Source organism: Mauremys mutica, chromosome 2, assembly GCF_020497125.1.
Source record: "Mauremys mutica isolate MM-2020 ecotype Southern chromosome 2, ASM2049712v1, whole genome shotgun sequence".
Taxonomy (NCBI): Eukaryota; Metazoa; Chordata; order Testudines; family Geoemydidae; genus Mauremys; species Mauremys mutica.
Window position 1 is genome coordinate 234970788 of NC_059073.1, and position 10025 is coordinate 234980812.

Below are 10025 nucleotides of genomic sequence, written 5' to 3' on the forward strand. Positions count from 1 at the left end.
AATGCAAGCACAACATTAGCTATCAGTATAAATTTATTTATGATTCATTTGAAAAGTGGGATAAGGACTGAAATTCATAGTTACTGGGTATATATGACTTAGTTCCAGTTGCAAGAATTGTAAATCTGAGACTTTATTCAAATGTTTACTTTTAAATGACAGGCAGTTTCCTTTTACGGAACACACACAACAGAGGGTAGTTGTACGAAAATCATTTATTAAACGATTGTCCAGTTGCCAAAAAATAAAATGCATAAGCACACAATGGGTATAGTTCCCAAGCAGTGCTATCTCATATCCAAAGGCAAACGAAACAGCAGCCAGTTTAAAACAAACATATAAGGAAGTACTTCTTCACACAATGCACAGTCAAGCTGTGAAATTTGTTGCCAGGGGATGTTGTGAAGACCTAAAGTATAACTGGGTTAAAAAAAGAATTAGAAAAGTTCATGGCGGATAGGTCCATCAATGGCTATTAGCCAAGATGATCAGAGACGTAACCCCATTCTCCACATGTCCCTATACCTCTGACTACCAAAAGCTGGGGATGGATGACAGAGGATGGATCACTTGGTAAATTGCCCAATTCTTTTAATTTCCTCTGAAGCATCTGGCACCGTCCACTGTCGGAAGACAGGCTGCTAGGCTAGATGGACCATTGGTCTGACCCAGTATGGCCGTTCTTCTGAAACTCAAAAACAAAAGTGAAAAGACACAGATAACACAAAAGTGCAATGTTTTGTGTATTGGAATTGCACTTTGTCAGCCTACTTCTTCCCACATGCTGAGTGCCTTGGGTATGGCTGACCATGTCCACTTCCTATATCCAGCTGTTCCAGGCTTCTGGTAGAAAACCATCCATCTGTCCATGGAAGTCCTTCACCATCTGGTGACTGATGAGCAGATTAATGACTGGAAGGAACTAGTAAGCTACCAAGTGGAGCATGGGAAATTCACAGTACCCAGAAACTTGACAGACTGGAGTTTCTATTGAATTAGAAGTACTCCTGCATCACTCCACAAGTGCGAGCCAAAATTCAAACCTACAAGAACAGGATACAGTTAGGATGCAGCAGCATAGAAAAACTATAGAGGTGCCTTTACTGTGCACCCACCCACTCAGCTGAACATTAGGCTTTCACAAGAGCACTTTTTAGTGTTTTGCACTTAATACCTAGGCCAATGGTCTCTTACAAGTTTTGCTTTCCTAGGAATACACTATGATGCAAGTGCCAGTGTGATAAGTAGCACACAGCTATATATGCATGTTGCAAGTATACTTGTACCACCCCTATTCCTGCATTTGTGGGGATTGCTTGGCTAATGTGCTTTCAACCCATGTAATGCTGTTTGTAACACTAAATAACTGCTTGTATGTTTTAATTCCCCACATCCCCACTTGGAATCCATTGAGAAGCCGGTGAAAGCAGAGGGGTGACAGGGAAAATGGAGACACTTCCACCTTTAAAAATAAGTAAACTGCCATTCCCATAAAACCCGCCCGCCATTTTGTAATATCCCCCAATACAGTGATTGAGATTGGGTATTAGGCCTCCCCTCAACCTGCCATGGAATAAAATTGTTATGCTGGAAGGTGTTGGTAGCTTCCAGCAAGCAGGTCTTTGATCTCTGGGCAATCACAGATCTCACTGAAGCTGCTAGGTGTGCTAGCTGCCCTTTATTCTGGCTAATGGAAAAAGCAAATCAGCTCAATGCTCAAGTTGTGCCGGAACGCTCTGGAAAGCCATTCCAGTCCTTTTTTCATTAGCTGGAATGGCATTCCAGTACTTCTGCCAGGTCCAGGCCAAGTGGCTTCTTTCCCTGCCCTGCTGAATAGCTGGTAGGTGCTAGTGCTGGGCTTGGGTGAGCGGTGCTCAGAGGAGGGTCAGCACAGAGGAAGACAGGGATGCTGCATCTGGGCTGGGCGGAGACATTCTGTAGTGGGTCAGTGCGGAGGGTCCCTGGATGCTACTGCCAGGATTGGCCAGGGCAGAGCAGAGCCAGAGCTGCTGGGAACCTGGGTGGAGCTGGGTGATAACAGGAGCAGGGGAGCAGGGCTTTCTGGACAGTGCAGCCCCCTGAAAGGAGCAGGAGCCAGGCACAGATGGGGGAGAGATGGGGACAGGCTGGGCTCTCCGGGGAATCACCATCCTCTAGGCCTCCCTCAGATTCCCTACTGCCCCCATCTTCTTCCCAGCTCCCCCTGCTATCCCCTGCTCCCTCCTGGGGCCATCCACTGCCCTGCTTTCCAGCACTTCTTTTTTAGACACCAGCACTGATTAAGCTCCTTTATGGAGTAAGATAGCCAAAACAATAGCAGCCACTGCCCAAAGCACCTACTATGTAAAAGGCTCGAACAAGAACTAATTCAGGGAGAGTAACAGGTTTCTCTAGGAACTGATTGTGAGTGTAGGGACTGGGGCATTGAATTGATTATACCTCCGTATGTCAGAAACCAAAAGCCAGCAGAAAATAGCCAGAAAAGCCAGGAGAAAGCTAGAGAAGCACTGGGAGTGTGGCCCAGAGAGGAAGCCGAGAGAGAGAGAGAGCTTCTTTTGAGCCAAAGTGCTGGCTAGAAAGGCAGACTTGGAACTGTGAGCAAAGAAACAGCCTCTTGTTGTTTGATCTTACTATGTTCAGCGAAAGAGGATTTTGTGTACATTTTGTAAATAAACAGGATTGCACCAAAGAAATACCTGACTTTAGCATCAGTTATGTCTAAAGGAAACAACTCAGCAAAGACCCAAAGATTGGTTAACTGCTTGTGCTAAAAGAGGCAACACTAGTTTTAGGAGTGGGAGCTGGTTTCCAAGGAAAGAAGTTGTGAGCAGGTACTCCTGCTGAACCAATATTAAACAAATAATGGAGGTGCATGCTCAAATCAAAGATGGCCAAAGGAATTTAAAACAAGAGTTGAGACTTCACAAAAGGAATTAAAGTCACACCGTGAAGCTTTCCAGAAAGTAGTATGAGATGACTTGTAATCAGAAATAAAATCTTTGTTGGGGCAGCAGTTACCTAATGTCTAGGCCGATTGGGAAGCCGAGTTGCAAACACTGCCAATCTGGAATGATAAGATAGATCAATAATGAATGTTACTAGCAACCTGACTGCCATGAATAAAAAGGTTTTCCAGGAAGAAGAGGAGACCAGAAAATCTTTGGCCAACTTGCTAACAGAGATGAGCTGCAGCAAAGACTGAAGAAGCTAAACTTTCAGCAACAGAAGGAAATCAAAGGCTTATAGACCACAATGGAAGTCAGCTGTCTAGATAAGGAACTGGGCCAGCCAGAGAACTTGGGAAAGACTGGCCATTAAAACAGTTTTCTACTCTGTAATCCATAAAGGACCAGAGGAGAGAAGTCTGATTGTTTCTGCTCAAATAATGCAAAAAAGCCCACAATCTTTTGAGGGGGAAAGCTTGCTTGGAAGCTCATTTGGCTCAGTTTGACATCATAACCCAAACAAATGGCTGGGGAGATGAACAGAGAGAGTGGTTTCTAGCAGCCAACTTGAGTGGCCCAGCTCTGATAATGCTGCAGAACTTAGCTCCAGAAAAGAGATGGAGTTATGCAGACCTGGTACAAGCCCTTGATACGCAGTTTGAAGCCAACCATCAAACTGAGCTTGTGGGCACAACTAAGAGCTAGAAGGAGAGGGAAAGAAGAAACCCCACCTGAGGAGACTTGTGTTCCTGACATACCAGATTACCACTGAGGCTTTCCAGGATAGACTGGCAACGTGCCAGTTTATAGATGCCCAGATGGATTTGGTCTTGCAGATAAAGATCAGTGAAAGGGGGGCAAAGACACTTTGAGAGGCTGTGGAATTTGCCACAGAATTTGAATCTTTCTCTGCAGCAATGCACCAGAAGAGGAAATGGCCACTTATGAGGAAGATGGGACCTGATCACCATGAGCCCTGTAAGTATGGCTGTGTGTCTAACATGCATGGTCAAAAGGGGGATTCTGATCTGGTTCATGACATTCAACTATTAGAAAAGTTGTTTAAATTTCATTTGAAAAACAAGAGAAATTAGCCATAATGCAAAAATTAAGGGAAGCAGTTCAATTAAAGGCAGGTACTGTAAAAAAACTGTCCACAACAAGGATTATTATACATTTAAGGCTGGCCATGACAGAGCATCACAGGTGCCTAGTGAAAGGATGTGGGTGTCAGCCTCTGGCCAGCTAGCAGCATGCTGAGGCTGTCTCTTCTTGGGTGCCATTCTCAAAAAACAGCTCAGTATTGGAGATGGATTAATGCAGTTGCTGGTACTGGAAGTTGTTGTGAATGTGGGGAACAAACATTGAGCAGGCTGCTGTGTAAGGATATGTGACTTCTGGGCAGGAAGCAGGAAATAGGTAGATAAGAAAAGACCAGAGGGTGGAGGGCCCTAGGGGAATCCTGAGAAGGCATGGGAGGACTACTGGCGCTTGATTGTTGTGTGACAGCATTAACCTACATCCACACTAGAGAGAGAGATTATGTTAGTGGCTGACATGGTGAGCTCATTTGAGGTCTGTCTGATACTCCCAGATGTGCCAGCCATCTTGTGTCACTAATGCTGCCACACACAAGTGAAGGGTTTTGTGTGTGGATGGAAGCTGAGTTAAGGGGAACACTCAACCTTGTGTTACATCATGTTAACTCATAAGTGAAGACAAGTCCTCGGAGTCAGGACCTTCATGAATACCAGATAACTCCCTTAAAAAAGCAACTTCTGAAAATTCTGCAGAATTTCCCAGTTGGTTCTGGCTAGTTTGGAAAATCACTAGTTTTTAAATATGATAAATATGCTTAGTCTATTATTATAGGCTTTATAATTATAATACTAAAAGCTATTAATGCTTAGGCAATTCAGTATCATAAGCAACTTATAAAATACCATAGCTAGATTTCTTGGTTTTATTCTGCATACAATTAAAGTAAGTTATGTGTGTGTACACATATATTTAGAAACTAAAACAGAAAATATCAAAGAATCAAAAAAAAAAAAGTGATGTAAGAGGCCAATGAATTAATACAACAGAGACAGTTCCCAGACAAGTGTGACCACAAGTAAATCTTAGATTTGATGTTTCAGCTATGCCTTATGAGATCGTGATTTGCCCTGCACAGCAGAACAGATCTTGGCCTTTCTTTTTCACTTACCAGAGGATTTACAGAGCAGGAAAAGAGGATTACAATTCCTCTCAGCAGAAAGTAATCCTTTTAAGTTAGGTATGTCAGCATTCATTGAGAAGTGTGGGAAAGTGCATACTACTTAAAATGCTTGACAGGTCTTGGAGAAATGAGGTGGCAGAAGGTGGGAGCAAAAATTCCTAAAGTCATGATTACAATGGCCCCCAAATTAGTAACTGTTGGAGGAGGAAGCATTAGAAATGGAGCTCAGGAACGGGGACTGGTTTTAATGTTCATCCACTTGGGGGACTGAAAGCATTAATGTCCAATATTGTAACTTAGATTTTCCTTATAGTTATCCAATTAAAAACTGACAGTAATCATTCCAATTTACCAGGGCATTCTGTATATCAATATGGCACTATAGGGATGAGGCCCATATCAATTGATAGATTTGATACAGTTGATATATCTTCACGGTAGCTAATAATTTCTTCATGTATGCATTTGTCTGTTCAGAAAGCTACAGTTCAGAAGTATTGTAGTCCAATTATAGTGTTCATCCTGAGCTGCAGAACTTAAGGTTATAAGTTTCATTACATGGTTTAAATGTCCAACGTCTGGACTCAGAGACTATCAAAAATGCTCTCATATGATGAGCAAGGTCAGAGGCTATTCTGGACCCAATAGTTGTAAAGTAATTCAGGGCTAATATATAAGGTTAAGGACGGTTGAAGAGCACTTAGGATCTAGTTATATCATCAGGTTTGAGATGCTGATGAGAGTATATAGAAAAGGCAATAACACAAAGACGACTGGAACTCAGAAAAGCAGACTTTGAAGTAATGTGAAAAGCAGGAAATAAAATTGGCAGGAATTCAGTAATGCATAGGAAATCTACACTGGTAAGGTGAGAGCTATTTGAGATACAGTTGGAGAGGTTATAATCAAATTAATTCCAGTAAAATCAAAAAAAGCTAGAAGAGCAACAGAATCCAGAGTGGCTAAATGGGGACATAAAGAGCAGTAGAAGAGACAAAGGATTTTAAAAAAATATTGGGAAGGAGAATGATTGTGAGAGGTACAAAAGTGGAAAATTAAAAAAAAAAAGAATGAAAGAAAGCAAGCAGCAAATGGCATAAAATAGCACAGGATTAGACAGTTCATAATGTATCTGTAACAGCATAACAGCCACACATTTGTATTGTAATAGAATGCAATTTAATTCAATCTAATTTAACACAGGACATTCTAACACAATAATTTGAAATCTGCTGTTCACAATCCAGGCTAGCTCCTTGACAGCTTTTTAACTGAATGGAGTGCTTTATAACATAGACTGTTGGGAACAAGCAAGAGGAGCAGAAACCCAGAGTCAGCAATAGGATATATAAAGGGCAGATCTTTAAGGAATGTATGAGCCTTGTATCACACAAGAAACTATTATATTTTAAAATGTCCACATTTCACTTTTGCTAATATAATACATAATTCTAACCCTTTGTCTACTCTCCCTTCTCCCACTCTCTGAAAAGCTACTTACTTCGGTGCCCTGAGTGACAACTGCGAGTTTCTCTATAGTGGATGCTGCAAAGCAAACCATTATTTAAATTGTATGCTTTGGCTTAATGGTTTTTTGTTTTCTGGTAACCCCTTTCCTCAGACTCAATTCTAACAAGTAATCCCCATATGGCTAGTATATAGAGGCATAGAAGTACTCTGCTGCTCAACTGGATGGCCCATGTTAGGAAACAATTAGTGTTTGTTATATTGAGCAAGATCAAATGGTAAATTACATGAAGCCACCCTTCTGCCATTTGATATATATTTCATGATGTGGGTTTTCTTCTTCTGAAGGAAGTGGTAAAAGGATAGTTTGCTCTTTCTTCCATTACCAGACTGGAAATTTCACAAGAACAGATTTTTGTGTGTGATATTTCTGGTATATATTGGTTTGAAAATTCAAGAACAGACTGCAAGAATAGCCTATCTTGTAGTGTTTGGTATTTCTGTATCAAAGAAAAGCAGGAAGAAGAGAGGCAAGAGAAAAAAGTTTACTTTTTGGACCTCAGATGTTCACTTTGGGCTAAGGTTTGGGGCAAAAGCTCAGGCTGATTCATTCATCCTTAGTGGTGATCTGTTACTATGTTCTTCTAGTCAAGTAAAACATTCAAGTGATTGAAAAGTGATCTTGTAATAGTGCATTCATCGTAAGCTTCCAACTCTACTATCTCTTTAATTGCCGGATCACAGCTACTCAGTTTACAGTATATATATTCCAACTACCAGCCCTGCAAATGGAACCTAGAAATGTAAAGTCAAACTATTCATTCTGGCTTCATCCGTCTCCAGTAATTTTCCACTACAGGGTCTTACACTACAAGGCAGTAAGCATCTGGTATTAGGATACTGGACTGGAAGGACCTTTGGTATGATTTACTATTGCAAGTCCTATATTCATAAATTTGTATGTATACTGGCCAAGTAATTGAACCTCACTCATCATAACTAGAGCTTATTGCTGGGAAGCTGGAAGAGATTGTTTTTGATTTTTATTTTTCTTTCTGCTATTGGGAATTTGGAAGTAAATATTAAAATAGGAAACTGTTAGAGGGGGAAATTATTTTAAAAACAGATGATTTAAGTTTTCCTTTTTTGCTGTCCTTCAGTCTGATTTACTTTTCAACTTTTGAAACTATATTTGTTTTCCTTTTGCATTTCTCCTGGTTGGCTATTGCAACAAAGCTTATCTGCTTCTACTCAGTTTCACCTTTGGTTTCACTTGTATTAGCATAATATTGCAGTTAAAGGTTGCAAACAGCATAGAAATGTTTATATACAACCATTTTTTTCATGAAAACATTTCTATTCCTCATTTTAGGGTTTACAAAACTGTACTTGTACCAAAACCCATATTATAAGTGCTTGCTTTCACACTTGCAGGCTCAGGGCTTAAACTACCGGAGTACCTTTAAATAGTATTAGCTAAATTTATTTTTAGTTGTTTTGTTGTTAGTTGTTATGGGAGGCAGGGAAAAGGGAACGTGCTGACAATAGACTAAGAAATAAATATTTAATTTGTATTGGAAAGTAATTGTTTCGGTTCTCTCTCTATCAATAAATAAATCTAGGACCACATCCTGACTCAGGGCTGGTCTACACTACGGGGGAAAATCGATCTAAGATAAGCAATAACGTAGCTGAAGTCGAAGTATCTTATATCGAATTACCTACCGTCCTCACGGCGCAGGATCGATGTCCGCGGCTCCCCATGTCGACTCCGCTACCACCGTTCGGGTTGGTGGAGTTCCAGAGTCGACAGGAGCGCGTTCGGGGATCGATATATCGCATCTAGATGAGATGCGATATATCGATCCCCGAGAAATCGATTGCTACCCGCCGATACTGTGGGTAGTGAAGACGTACCCTCATAGTACAGCCCTTTTGCAGCTTCAGAGGCATAGCTGGGATCTCTCTTGGCAATGTAAAGCCAGCATAACTGGAGCTGTACTTCCTCACAGGTGTGCTGGAGAATGCTGTGCTGTGGTGATCCAGCATATTGGCCCCATAGGGCCGTTACCAGTGACAAAAGTTAGAACAGCTGAGGGTGGAGGAGAGATCAGGGGCCCTACCATTTCTCCTGATGTACTTGCTTGTGGGGCTTAAATTTCCTTACTTGAAAAGATGGGAGGCTTCACGTCTTATTTTATCACGTCTCATAATATTTGGTGTTTTTCTTAAAGCCTCAGATGCTGCAGTCACAAATCTTGGTTTTCATTCAAAAAAACAAAAAACACCAAACCCTAGCTCTTCTTATTTCAGAGAAGTTTGAAAATGTGAAACCTACAAACTAAAAAACCAGAAAGCACCAAAACAGATCAATTACAAATACCCATGATTTTTATGTCAATCATGATTTTGGGGATTGACTCATCATGAATTCTGAACACTTTGAAGACTGGAAGAGCAGAGCATCAGCACAGATAAGGGGTTAATAAATAGCTGTGGGACTGACACACAGCCCCTTCAGGGATGGAGGGGTGACCACCAGCATAGCGAGCAGCAGGCTGGAGAGAAATGGTATGTCTAAGGAACTCACTGTGGTACACATTACCATATCATCACAGTGCCTGCACAATTTTTAATGGATTGATCTTTACAACACCCCTGTGAAGTAGGGAAAGGTTATTGCCTAGTATCCCAATTTTACAGAGAGACTGTGACCAGACCTACACTACAAACATCCCTGCATAAGCTAGGTCGGTCTGAGGAGTGTTTATGACTGATTTGCAGCCCATATAGCTATGCCACTGGAAGACCCTAGTGCAGATAGTTATACCAGCAAACTGCGCTTTTCCCAGTATCCCTTATTTCACACAGGGCCTGGGCGGGGAAAGACGAGGGACTTAAATCAGTTGTATTGGCAACGGTGCCGAGTTTCCCTGCTACAAACTGCAGCCTCGCTAGCCGTGCGTTGCTAGTATAGCTATGCGAAACGCTCCTGGTGTAGACCTGGCCAGAGCTGGGAAGGGAAGGTAGTTGTCCCAACTATCTGCCTCACTAGCGGGCCATGGGAGCAAAGCCCTCTGCCTGGAGCAGCCTGGTCCCCCCAGCCCAGCCGATGGGGTACGTGCTCGTCTCCAGTACAGTGCAGCAACGCACGGCAGCGGGGCCCCTAGTGTCTAGACGCTTCCCAGGTGGAGGGCAGGGCGTGTAATCCCTCTCCTGGAGGAGTAGCCAGGCTGATGGCCAAAGCCTTCCAGGGCCCTTCTCCGCCGGGGGCTGGCGGGCCCTAACTGTGGCGCGCAGGGCGGGAAGGTGCCACAGCGCTGAAGGGGTAGCGCGGGGCCCTCACGCTGCAGGGCCTGTCCCCCCCTCCCCGCAACCGACGGGGGCCCGAG